At 39.0% G+C, this 14,603-nt stretch overlaps 1 protein-coding gene across 1 annotated transcript in view; it reads right to left on the minus strand.

Moving 5' to 3' along the window:
• Positions 1 to 14,603, minus strand: part of grip2 (glutamate receptor interacting protein 2) — a 242,945-nt gene that overhangs the window by 214,574 nt on the left and 13,768 nt on the right. The gene's annotated exons all lie outside the window — the stretch shown is intronic.

Below are 14,603 nucleotides of genomic sequence, written 5' to 3' on the forward strand. Positions count from 1 at the left end.
TAAATGGGGGGGGGGGGGGTGCACGGCAGAGCAGAGGGTAGCACCCTCCCCACACAACGAGAAAGCCCTGGCTCAAATCCCGGCTAGGACCCTTGTGTGTGGAGTTTGCATGTTCTCCTCCTGCATTAGTAGGTTTCCCTGGGCACTCTGGCTTCCTTCCGCAGTCCAACCACATGCTTCATAGGTTAATAGTTATGTCTGGGCCTGCCACAGACTGGCATCATGGTCAGGGTCTACCCCGCTTTACCCAACAGTAGCTGGAATAGGCCACAGCAACCGTGACGCCAAAAGGGATTCATTCGATTTTGAATACGAATAGATTGAAGGATGGACAATAAAGTTCTCCAAGCATCAAACTTAAAACAAGGTGAGGTTTACTAAGATTCAAGGATTATTTTTTGTCTTTACAACCATTGTGCTATTAAGGATTTTAATTTGCAACATACATATTTATTTTATATAAAATAACTCTAAATGTATATTTAGTTTAAAAGAAGGCCCTCCCACAACCACCTCTTTCTCAGTCACAGCAGTATCAAAACACTACTGCGGTTTTAAAGGACAAAAAATTAGAGAAAATACAGAATAATGCTGATGAAGAGGAATCCCTTTAGAAGCCAGAACTCATCTATCTAGAGGGCTGCAGGATAAAGTTCAGGCCTGTAAAATAATTGACAATTATGAACGAAGTAACGTTTCCCTGTGTGAAGCTAACATTTGATTATTTTATTCTGTTCATGCATATTTGAACAACTAAATAGGTTATGGGTGCTGTATGTTTTTTTTTTCCCTGTGAAGGGCTGTGATGTGCATGCTCAATGGGCCTGAAAATTCAAAGCAAAGCCAAAGAAACCTTTTCTGCTCAAGTTCCCCGACAGGAACGCCGGAATAAATCGAGTCATTTCTGAGCACAGCTCCTTTGCTGCTTTCAGGGTTCATTCGCCGCAGCAGCAATAATGTTTCCTTCAAAAGATTTATTTTGCAGTAGAGTGAATGAATCCATTAACAATAATAATCAGCCATCTCACTAGTTTGAAAACATCATTTTTTTCTGTGCTGTCACGTTCAGCTACTGTGGTCTGGTTTCCAAAAACTTCTCTTTTTATTTTCTCCCTCCAATTCTCCCACCAGACTCCCAGAATTCCCTTTCCAGTGTAAGAAAATCACATCCATTTCTTCCGGCAGCTTTTGTAGTTTTCTTAGTCAGCTCACATAATATAGCACAATGTAACACTTCTTATTCCATTATTTCAGTTACCATTTCCATTCTCCTTTTTCCTCTCTTTGCCCTTGTCTTTGCATCTTCTGTCACGCCAGTTTTTGTTAGCGTCATCACCCGTTAAAACATTGAGGCAATCACATGTGTGCAGGTTTCAGCGCGTGTGAGTGTACACATGTGCAAATGCAGCTTCCCTTGGTTATGACTGAAGTGTGCGCACACTTCCAAGTCATCTCAATGCATCCGTGTGTGTCTGAATCTGTTGGCATGTTTGTGTAGTTGCACGTGTGTGACTGTAATAAGCCTGCAGCTGTGTGCTCATGCATGGCTGCCAATGAAGGCAGCAGCACGCTGATATTCAGCACAAACACTTCATAGCATGCACACTCACACACAACCCATCTTGACCATTATTCTTCTGCTGCATGATAATCAGTTTTTGTACCTTCCCCCGCCAGATGATATATCTGTTGCACTTTCGTTTTCCTTTTTTATGTAAGCTGGCAATGGAATGCAAATAGATCAAAGAATTATTTGTTGGTAAAATCCCTCATTTTAAGCTTCAGGTTTAGGTAGACTTAAAACTGACTTACAATCCTTAAATTTTATACAATTGAAATTGGGAACAAATGAAAATGATTGAGCCAGCCTTGACTGTAGTCTGGTAAAACAAGAATATGTTCAGCGTTTAACTTTTTTATCCAAATGTAATGTCTAATAGGATTTGATTATTTAGTTTATTTCATCCTTCCGTCCATTTTCTTAACCCACTATATCCCTTTTGGGATCACAGGGTTGCCGAAACTTTGGTTTATTTCAAACAATAAAAATAATAAAAATACAATAAAAAAAATTAAAAACACAGATATATTAAACATATTTCCTATTAAAAAAGAAAAGAAAAACAAACTTCCCAAACAATCCCAATCTAATTGATTTTTGTGTTCCAATCCATCCATCTATCCATTCATCCAGTTACCATGATCCAGCTCTCAACATATGTTAAAGTGCAGATTATTTAAGTAACAAAATGGAGTGCTTAGGGATTATCCTCACAAAATCCAAATAGACGTTTATTAAGTGCAGTGTTGAATAATAATAAAAAAGTTTGTTTTAATTAAAAGTTAAAATCGGTATACAATTTTACTTCATACAATTATAATTATGCAATTCTAAACTTGCGTCAGAATGTAGATTTGTGAATGTCAATTTAGCTCCAGTTGGTATATAAAAATAAACTAGTTTTAATACAGTTGTAGACATAAAAAATATCTAATAAAGAGAAAAAAACTGCATGATGATTTTTGGATTCCCATAGACAAAAAAGTTGTTAGATCAATGAGGATGGAAGGAACAAGTGACCAAATCCCACTTTAATTAACTGATCAAGATTTCAAGAGTTCCAGCCAAATGGCTTTGCTTTACAAAGAAAGCAGCCTGTTGTGGCGGATAGCTTTAGCTGAGGCTGTTGATAATTCACAGCAGATAAAAGCTGTGGCTAATATTTCTTATGATACACACTCACACATACAAAAGAAAAGTAATAATACAATAGTCAAGTTCAGGGAAAGGTGAGCACTCTGTTTAGCTAAGGGCCCGCGTCCGTGCTGCTCCATAACTACGAAGTCTGGACAGGGGCAGGTCCAGGATTTTATCTGTAGTAGCCTAGGGAATACTAAGTGACTGTAAGGAGTTGCTAATTCAATTATACGCAAAACTACATTTCCAAGAAGGAAAGTGACAGGAACACAATTTCCCACAATGATAATTAATACCAGATTTACATTTATTGTCTTGTCAATAGACTGCATTTTTAAAATGTGTTAACTGTCAAAGTCCGAAGAAAGAGAAGGATGTGTTGAAGTGTGGTAGGAAAAAAAAACTAACTTATTTAAGAGGAGCTGTTGAGAGTCAATGGGGTACCGGGATCAACCGCCTCTCCTTCCCGGCTAGAACCTCCAAATTTGCTGCTTGAGCGAAAATGGCATTCATTACGCCACTTTTCCTGGCAATTTATGCAACTTTTCAATTGCCATAGCTTGACGCTAAATGTGTTCATAAGCCTGACACCCCAGCCACGTGTGGGAAGAGCTACCACCAAAAGATTTCAGCCTGATCACTACATGGTGTGGTGTCTGTGGATCTCCTGACAATGCATGGAAGACACGGAGGAGGTATAGAGCAGTGACATGTGGTGAAGGTTAGAGCCAGATTTACAAACAAAGAAAAGGCCTATCCAGGTCATTTTAGAATTGGAGAACATTCTATGTACCACCCATCATATTTTAAATTATCCACAAACAAAATACGACAACGTAGTTTCTCAGTAAACTTGCATGTCTTGAGACTAAATCCACAGAATCTAGGGGAAAAGAGTGCTTGAAAATGGCTTTGAAAATAACACCTAAAATGTCATTTTTCCCTTGTCCCCCTCTTAATGTCCAAATCGAAAATTAAATAAAAATTCAAATTAAACTTACTTTTTTTATATCATTGTTTTATTGGAGCCCTGTGTGAACATTTGTTTTAATACACAATCATATCAAACAATTATCCATGGAACATGTGTCCCACAAGATACACTTACCACTGTTACCATAACCTTTGCCTATAGTGAGACATTGATCCCATTATTGATGAATTTGTAGAAGTAAATCAGAAAAGTGAAGGTTTACTCTTCAAGAATTTGAAGCCAAAAAAAAAAAAAACAAACACACCAAAGTGAATGTGTCCAGTGCCACACACAAATACACACTGGTCAAACCTTTACCTGTAAATTAAGTACATTCGTCTCCTCTTCTGGACAAACGTACAAAGTCCTGTTGGTAAACATTTAAACCAGTGAGTTTCAAAGAACATCAGTGACAGTCTCACAAGAAGATAGAAGACTTTTTCCATTAATCTGTTTTTTTTTTGTCTGATCACTGATAATTGTGATGCCACAATTATCAGTTTTAAACCAAACCATGTTACACACCTGCTGTGCTATTTAAGAAGGATTTAATATTTATTATTTGATTATGCCAGGTTTAGTTAGAGCCAACCTAAAGTTTTTTTATTCATGGTTACTTGCCTATTAACAAATCAAAAAAGATATTTTTTTCTGATTTCTTTTTTGTTTATTGTTCTTTTGCAATGCATTAATTGTATATCGAACCGAAACAAAACCTTAACCTAAAAATCAGGGTTTGTACCAAATCTTGTGTAAAGTGAATAGTTGCATCCCTGATAACTGATATTTTTTCAACTACAATACTCTTACTGTGTTCATTTTATTTTAGACGTTTTTGCTCATGTGCCTCTTCCAACTGGTACATGCAAGAGTGTCGGGTAGGAACAGTCTAGTGTGAACACTGTACGCTAAAAGCGCGTTCAAGAACGTGCTGACCACGGGTTCTCAATCCCAAATTGGATGTGTATGTTGCATTAGATTTTGTTGTTTAGCAGAGATTTTTACCCAATGAGATTAACAAATAGGACTTGTGATGTTTCCCGGTATCTTGGGATTCTAAATGGGAGTAATGTGAGATTGACAACCTAATTGCTACAGCATTTGCAGTTTATGGAGGTAAAAATATATCTGATTTAAAAAACAGAATATTCCCTTTATAGATCAATCACTTCTCCTTTCTCGGGCCGTGAGCAGTGGGTTGTGAGAGAAAGGTTAAGATTACAGATGCAATTGAGCTTCCTTCACTTGTTTATTGAGGTTATTCCAAGGTATAGGAGGGAATATCAGGCTTACTTCTCAGCCCTAAAGTTAAAAATGTTTATAACTCATTTGAAAGCATCATATTGTCTATAAATCACCCAAGCAGGAAGACTTGAAAACTTGTTTTATTCATAATTATTTATCACCCCCCGGCCCATTTTCAGAATTTTTAACTGAGTTTTCCGACTTCCTATCGACTATTGTCTTAGATTCTGATCAAACTATAATAATAGGGACTTTAATATTCATGTTGATGGCCCCAGTGACTGTCTAGGAAATGTTTTTGCAGCTTTATTAGATGATGTTGGTTTCACCAAAAATGTGAATGAACCCACTCACTGTCATGAGCACACCCTGGACCTTGTTCCAACCCATAGTATAGAGATTGGCCAGCTGAGTGCCTTTCTGATTACCTTCCAGTTTACATTAGAACATACTACTGCCCCAGTGAATAAGAAACAGCTTAGAAGAACCTTAACTGACCGTTCTGTGTCTGAGTTTAAACTCACAGTTCAGCCAGTACTTACTGATATTCTGAGAAAATACTCTGAGACCAGCTCCCATAGCATCAGTCCTATAAATGACCAGTTTGTTAATGATGCCTTACAAGCTTTTGGAGTACACTCGATGTTGTTGCCCCCCTGAAACCTAAGTTCGGTTCAGAGCAGTCTCGTATACCTGGAAACATAGCCTATTAAATTATGAAAAAGCTCTGCGTAGAGCTAGAAGCCAGTACTATTCAACCTTAATATCAGAGAATGGAAATAATCCAAGATTTCTTTTTAGCACTATTGCTAAATTAACTCGCAGTCAGAGCTCAGTAGAACCACATGTTCCCGTTTCTCTCAGCTCTGATGATTTTCTTACATTTTTCGAAAGTAAAATCTCAAATATTAGATATAAGTTGAATCAAGGTATTCCTACTATCAGCCCAGAGCAGGCTGAAGCGGTAGAAGTGGAGGCCTCCATAGAAACCTCTGTAACATTAGACGGCTTCACTATTGTGGATCAAGCGATAGTAGCATCAGTTATTACGTCCTCCAAATCCTCAACGTGTCTGTTAGACCCAATTCCCGCTAGACTTTTTAAAGAAACTTTTCCCCTAATTAATGATTCCATATTAATGAAGATAAATACCTCTCTGGAAACGGGTTATGTGCCACGTTCTTTTAAATATGCAGTTGTTAAACCTCTTCTGAAAAAGCCCAGTTGGGATCCTAGCAACTTGGCCAACTATAGACCAATATCAAACTTCCCTTTTATTTCTAAAATCCTAGAAAGAGTTGTAGTTAAGCAGCTTTACTTCCACCTACAGGACATCAGCCAATTTGAAGACATCAAGACCTGGATGACAATTAATTACCTCCTCTTGAACCCAGAAAAAACTGAGGTCATTATACTTGGTCCTAAAAACCTCAGAGATGCTCTGTCTGCTCAGATAGTCTCCCTGGATGGGGTAAGTATAGCCCCCAATTCCACAGTTAGAAATCTTTGGGTTTAATTTACCAGGACTTATCATTTAAGGCTCACATATCTTAGGCATGTAGAACTGCCTTTTTTCACCTGCGGAATATTGCTAAGATCAGAAATATACTCTTTAAGAGTGATGCTGAAAAACTCATCCATGCGTTGGTTACGTCTAGCCTGGATTACTGTAACTCTTGGTTAGCTCTCTAAGAGTTCTGGTATATCGCTTGTCCGTCCTGGGGGAGGATCCCTCCTTCATGTAGGCACCCCTGAGGTTTCTTCGTTTTTTTCCGGAATCCGTTTTTTTAGGGGTTTTTCCTTACCACGAAGGGGGGTCTAAGGGCAGGGATGCCAGTTTAGCGTAGTCAGTTTGTTAGTTCATTTTAGTATTTTCCTATTGAACTCTATGTATTCATGATCCTTTTGAGTTCATGTACCACTTTTTCAATTACCGATACGAAGCCCATTGAGACGACTGTTGTGAATTTGGGCTATACAAATGAAATTGAATTGAATTGAATTGAATGCTGTGTTTTCTGAGAGTTGATACTCATCATCAAGCATAAGTGGTTAGCACATTTGGGAAGAATGCCACAAAAAAAATCAGTGAGGAGTTAACACCCCATCCAACTAGGAAGAGGTGCTGTGGCAGACCCCTAAGATAAAGAGGCTATATCTCTCTTCACACTTCTGTATCATTCCGGTTGCAGGTAAAAGGTGAACAGGGAGGTGTGAAGGTCAAAAATTCTAATTAAAATGCCCCTAAATGCCAAACCCCAAATAGATCATAGATAATGGATGTAAAACGGAATTGCAATGTTTAACTTTGGGCATAAAAATCTAGGGGATTCATGCCAAGTAACTTTCTACCAAAGTGAAACTTAAAGTTATATAAATAAATAAATTTGCTCATTTTAATCATCAGCAAAGTGTTAATGGGTTAAAATAGTACCATTAAAGACCCGCTCTGATGTTTTTGGTGTTTTTAACTCGGTGCTGAAAATTAAAAGCCAACAGCAGAAACAGAAAAAAAAAAAAACTACCAGGTAAAGACACGCATTCTCCCACTACAGTCATAATACAAAGTCATACAACAGCAAGTACAGATGCAAGATAATGCAGAGCTTCAAGCAAATCCCACCAAATGAATAAGAATCCATGCACTTCCCCCTTTACGCTCATTATGATTCACACAGCATGACAAGGGGATAAAGGTTAGTGCAGAGTTAGTCAAGTTCACCAGATCAGACCTTGAAGGCTGACACAATGACAGATGCTCTAATCCTTCCAATACAGGTGTAGGTGAAGCTGTGGTCAACTGTGAGTGTGGAATAAAAACCAAAAAACATCCCTATACTTTATTTGAGAGGAATTTTCTCAGAGCAGCTTCACCTCTTTCTGTACATTTTTCTGAACTTTTTGCGTGTCCTAAACTTAAGTCAGACCATTTTCCCATTTTGATGAAAACAACTTAATGAAAATGCACAAATGGCCATGGGCTGACATGAATCTGACTCGGCATAAGGAGGACAGAAGTCTTCTGCCGCTTTACGCCTTTCGCTCACCCTGTCTGGTTACTCTCCATAAACATTTAAGGGGGCACCAAAGTTGTTTAGTTTACATGCATATCAGGGATGCAAAAAATTTGATTTGTTTATCCAAATAGGATATTATGATCTATTTACATTCAAATATGTTTCTAAATACCTTTACTGAAACCAGTTTTGTAGGGATTTTAGGGGAAAAAAATGGCACAAAATTATTGAATTACTTACTTTCTAGACAACTACTTGAACTTTCATGGTAATTTGTGACAAAAAAAACTAGATTCCATTTTGTATTCATCAGCATGAAATATATTATTTTCTGCTTGAGAGCTAGTCGATAGTAAAAATGCTGGTGGAGGTTGGCTGTGGTATTTGTGAATGTGTATTAATTCAAATGCATTACTCTTCTTCATAACCCGTGATTAGTTTAGCCTGTAATTGACTCAAAAGCTGCAAGTGGGTGTGCAGTTAGGTGAAACCTAATTAAGAAGAGGCCTGAAATCTGCGCAGGAAGTCAAGCCAACCCAGCTTCTGCCTCCACACACAATGGAAGCACTAAAAGGAACAGCAAAAGTAATGAATTAGCCATAGCCAAACGGACAACACCATCAAATCAATGCCTCAAAGAAATAAAAGCAAATAAGAGAACTGCTGACATCTACTGTACATCATGAGCGTATTTATGAAGGATTTCCAGTGGCACAGACTTTATCTGTCCTGAATCCACATGCGGATGCCATATGTGGCTGACATGATATGACTTATTTTGGCTATTATGCTGCAAAGAGAAGAAACCTACTTCCTGAAAATCTCAAATGCCCTTGTGTGGTATGACCCAAATGCGGAAAGCCAGAGGTAAATTTGAGGGAATTTTAGCAATTTTATTTAAAAAAATATGAAACATGACTTAACAATAGCAAGAAACACATAAATGTGACGAAAGTAAATATGAAAGGAAAATATGATGGGAAAATGTACCACGAGATCCAAAAACCAAATGTGTGTTTTTTTTGTTTTGTTTTTTATAACAGAAAGCAGCTGTAATAATTACAAATCCAAGACAAAATCAGACTTCCACTTAATTATCCTAAGGTAAAAATAGACTAAACTGAACTGAAGATGCAGATTCTTACTTTGCATGTAAACCCTGATATGACAGAGAATTCAGAGATTCACAGTCACATCCAGTTAAGCTGCATCAAGCAGTATTATCAGCAGATAAAATAGAGACAGGCAATCCAGAGTTGCAGAAAGGGCCAAAGGCAGTGATCTCTTGGGGGTTGCTCTGGCCCTCTGTTGGCTCGCCAGCCCACTCTGCAGAGCAGAAGGGGCCACCCTTATGGTACATGGGCCACATATTCTCAGAGCAACACATTTCTCACCAACAGAGTGCACACTCACAGGCATGAATCAACACTGGGAGCTCTGCTTATTAATGCAAAGAGACAAAATTCACAGTCAGTACAGTTGGATAGAAAAAATATACGTGTCTTGGTGTTACTCTCCATATAACCAGAAAAATCTCAGACTTAATATTACTTTAACGGGCCACTTGTCAAATAGTAAAACAAGTTTCAATATTTTCAGTGAAGATTTGTTGCTGTCAAGGTTTAAACGTGTTTTCTGCTCTAATAAAAACATAAAATGTTTTTATATTTTGCTCAGTTCTAATGTATTTTTCTAAGTAAACTCTAATGTACTGTAGGAGTATAATTTTTGCAAGGGTTATGTTGTGTTTAAAGCAGTCGGAAAAAGGTTTTTATATGCAAACAGCTTCTTGTGATATAAACCACAACTTTACTCATATTTTTTTGTAGTACAACAATTTCAGATACATTTTTGGTTTATTTTTTACCATCTTTTGGGGGAATTCCTCCGTTGTTGTTGTTTTTATATTTTTCTTAACATGGAAAACTGCTTCATGTAAATCAACAGGTTTGTGCTGACGCCGTTTGAGGTTGTGATCATTCAGACACCCTAAATTCCAAGAAAATATGCAGCAGAATAATATTTTTTTGGAAATTCTATTGATTTAGGATTGCGGAAAAATTCTATTGACTGACTTCATTTGGGCTTAAATTTGGACTGGCAGAGATGCAACTAAAGTTTGACCACAATCCCTGTAAGGAGTATTCAAAAGCCCTGCTTGATTTATTTTCCTGGTTTTCAAAGTTTCACAGTTTACTTTTGTGGGTCACTAACCTCTAGTAAGGCCAATACAGAATTCTTCCCCTACCTCTATGGTTTCTCCCTATTCCTTTCAGGGTTGTCGGAAAAAGGTTTTTAAGGGCTAACCCCGCGGTGGAGGGATGCCCCCGCGGGGTTGCACTGTCCCGTTTAGGAGAAGCACTTCTCTTCACATGGGTGTGCTCTGAGCATGACTTTTGAAAGTTATAAAACTGATGTTATGCATTTCTGAGCGCCAACAGCTCTGTGTTAATGTAGCTGATCTGGCTATTGATGACATCATCTAATTTAAAGACACTATTTTTCCATAACTCTCCGTTTTGGGTGCTAAATGTAGGGTTAGGGAGAAGCCGCAGGGGTAGAGGATAGATAGATTCGGCCTAAAAGTCATTTACATTTCTCACCTGTTTTAACTCATGAAAATTCTATGGCCAAGTTTCAGACATTAAGACACTAACCGCTCTAACATTTTCGGTTATAAAATGCTCAAAATTCACGTCAAATGACAATAAAGTTCAGGAAATTACCTTAGAAAATGTGTAACTTGCACACCTTGGTTTCCTAAATTGCAGTAGTTCAAACTTTGATTCTCTTCAAAATGTGGAAATAGGCAAAAAAGAATAAACCCTAGAGTTGTTGTCTCAAACTGGTCAGCACTTTTTCTCCACTTTCTGTAAGTCAATAAATGTCAGTAAGCTGCCAGCAACCTTGTGATGGGTGGATGGCTTCTGAAGCTCAACTGTGTCAAGAAGAAATATGCAACATATTTGTAAAAGGAAAAAATAAAAAAACAGGTAAAGCATTCAAATTTACAAAAAGCAACATTAGCTTGAAATGACCTTTCAGCCCAAGGAAAATCAAGGCTAAATTGCTTCACTCAAGATTTGGGTTTCAGCTTTATCTTCGTTGTTAAACAAAAATTAGTGATCCATGTACTTTTTATGGTTTCCTTCCCCCAGGTTTTGTTGCAGGTTTTTTTTGTTTTCTTTATCAAGAAATTTTGTGCTTTTAAAAATGCAGCTGCATCAAGTAAATCAATGCTGGACTGTTTTTAAAATGAAGTAATCTTTCTTTTCACCAATTTTCTTTCTACTTACTCCCTAATGTTTGTTTTTTCCCCACTATGGATGGAGATTATTGCTTTTTCAAACTGTCTGACAGCGTGCCTCGTTTGATGGTGCTGAATATGAAGTGGAATTTGTGACAGCATTGTAACTGAGATGGGCAGCAATAGATGGAGATGAAGAGCAATTCAATTGTTTAGAGGTTTAACAGCTGCCCTGAGAGACTGAATGAAAAGCTGCTTGTTTGACTTACAGCACAAAGTACATATCACCCTGTTCCTGGCACGCCCACTGCTTAAAAACAACAAATATACTTACATTTGAGCTTAGGTAAAAATTCTAAAAATTTTTACCAAAATATGAGAACACACTAACACTGGAGGCTTTATTTTTAACTATAATGGTTTGAAGCCAAGAATCGTTTAGAAAGACAATTGTCATTTGATGTCGTTTCTGACGTATAAATATAAAAAAAACAGGGAGGAAGACCAACAAATGAAGACAAATTTATAGGGGAGCAAAGACTTGTTTTGTTAAAAACATAAATCCCCCTCTGATGAGTTTCCCAGTAGGGTTGGGCGATGTCCCTTAAATTGGCCGTTGACGATGTTTGCTGTCAACCATCGGGATGGACGATGATATCGTCATGGGGGGGGGGGGGGGGGGGGGCTATTTTTAATATTTCGGTCTCATAATTGCTATTCGTTGTTTTACTTTATTGCTTTTTTTATTTTATTTCCCAAATAATGACTCAAACCGCGATTATCCAGTATAAACTGAGGGAAGTGACTTTAACAAAAAAAGTAACAAACAAACTAGAAAGGAAATGGTCCGCTCCCGCACTTAACTAGTCAAGTGGACCGGCGGAGCGCAGACTTACAGCTTTGTGTTTGAGGGGAAGGGGGGGGTGCTTTGTTACATGAGAGGTAGTATGTGGGAGATTTAGAACTGCGATCCGTTCCACAGCTCTAGGGGAACGGGCTACCGAACTCAGAACCGGGTGTGTGTGTGAGCAGAGGATCGTCAGTCAGACATGCACACTTACTGCACCTTCCTACTTGAACATAGTTCCAGATCAACACTTCCCTCTCACGAGGCTATGCTAACAGTACAGCAGCTGGTGCAGGGGTCGGGAACCTTTTTGGCCAAGAGAGCCATAAATGCCACATATTTTGAAATGTAATTTCGAAAGAGCCATACAATAATGTAGTGTCCCTTCCCCACACTGAGGCACGGAGACTTAACCTCTTTTAAAGTTCTTTATTCTGGTGACTGCAGACCGCAACAAACGCCGTTCAATTAATTCAGCAACTCCTGAATCTCTCCCGCCGAGACGAGAGCGCGTCTCCCAACTTTATATTCGCTCCTACCGCTCCAGCCCTCCCATTTCCCTTATTCGGCCCATAGCTGAACCCCATTGGTCCAAACTACCTAACAACAGGCTGAGCGACAGAACTGAGAGCCAATCAGATCTCTGCTTGACGCGTTCAATGAACTCCAGAACTTTTAACGCGACCCAACAGCCATCCAACTCAGTCCGCGACAATTTGTTTAAAACTAAATATACAAGTGAATGTGTGCATTTGATTTAATTTCAACATTTTTAAAGTACAATAAGTCTGTGGATTCTTTTTAATAACATTGTTATTCTGTTTCTAATAAATGATGAGTATTTCTCGTGGTAGTTCTGCTGATGGTCTAGTCTGGTTTATACGTGGTGAGTTTCTGCTTCATGCAGGCGTTGAGACTTTAAACGTGATCGTAGGTCTGAATGTTCTGTAGATGTGAGACAGACTGATCACATGCAGACGGGGAGCCAAACACACACTCACACGCTGCAGTGAGTGACGGACAGCGGGTTTTACGTTTTTACAATCCCTGCGCGATTCACCTGCTGCCGGTCCCCACAACCCCCCACCCTCTGCTTTCTCCCTCACACATCCCGTCCCCGCATCTGCGCGCTCTTTCTCAGAGACGGGAGCGCGCAGTTTTAGGCACGTCAATTCACAGGTTTCCAGCTGGTACAAACTCTGTGAAATAATAGATAATAGTAAACTGATAATGCTGGCGCAGATTTCTCTCTCTAAGCACTGCTACTACTGCGCGCCTCTGACATCGCATCGCGCCTGAGAAGGACTGGTCTAATGAAAAAAAAAGTATAAGTAAAGATTTGTCTGCGAGCCACATGTGACCATCAAAAGAGCCATATATGGCTCGCGAGCCATAGGTTCCCGACCCCTGAGCTGGTGGGTCAAGCACCATCCAATAAAGGATCAAGTCCTTGGCTTGGACATTAGCTTGGAGGAGTGCTCTAGAGCATAGGTGGGCACTGAGGGCCGCATTCCTGCATGTTTTTCAGCATACCCTGCTCTGGCATGTTTTAATTGGCTGGACACACCTGAACCAGGTAATCAGCCATGAGTAGGGCAAGATTATTGGCTGGACACACCTGAACCAGGTAATCAGCCATGAGTAGGGCAAGACTATCTGGAAATCATGCAGACACACCGGCGCTCGAGGCCTGGAATTGCCCACCCCTGCTCTAGAGGATAGTCTGTGGTTGACCTTTTAAAAACCAGAACTGATTGTTTTAAACCCATAGTGCCTATTGATGCAAATATGCATCAAACCACTTCAGCTCCAAAATTACCTTAAAATAGCATCTGCTTCAAAACAAAAACACACTTTTTTTTCTCATAGCTGGAGTTATATTTAGACATTGAGGGATTACACTATAGTCTAAAGCAGGGGTAGGCACCAAAGGGCGTATTCCTGCATGTTTTGTAATATAGGTATGTTTGCTCTGGTAAGTTTCAAATGGATGAACACACCTGATCCAGCTAATCAACTGAGTATAGGATTCTATCAAAGAATCAAACATAAATTAGGAAAAAAAGAAAATTAAAAAATGCTTATGTATTTGCAGGATCTGTCACTTTTGAGCAGGCCCATTTGCTTTACTTCCCCCCCCCCCTTTTTATTACAGTGCAAAAAAATTTATAAAAGTAACAACAAAAAAAAGGAAAGGGAAGTGCTTTGTAACAGAGCTAGTAGGACCATTGTGACTTAACAGATTGGTTTCTATTTAAAGTGATAATGCTTTGAAGCCGTGTTGCTTTGCATCCGTAATGCTTCAGCATGGTAATGGGGCTTAGAACATTCAGCGTCATTACAGGTTCATTCCAGAAGCAGGACATGAAGGAGAGGCAGTCAGGAGACCATAACAGATGTGGCAGGATTCAGCAAAGATTAAACAGATTCAGGTTGGTAGCTGAAGACTTTGTGTGGAAAGAGGGCCTGCAGCAATCAAAGTCTAAGGTGCAAAGAGGATGAATGAACACACAAAACAAATGAGTGATCCTGTGATCAGATAATGGCAACAGGGGTGCACAAAGACAGAAGAGCAA

This window comes from Oryzias latipes, chromosome 5 (genome assembly GCF_002234675.1).
Source record: "Oryzias latipes chromosome 5, ASM223467v1".
In the NCBI taxonomy this organism is placed as follows: Eukaryota; Metazoa; Chordata; class Actinopteri; order Beloniformes; family Adrianichthyidae; genus Oryzias; species Oryzias latipes.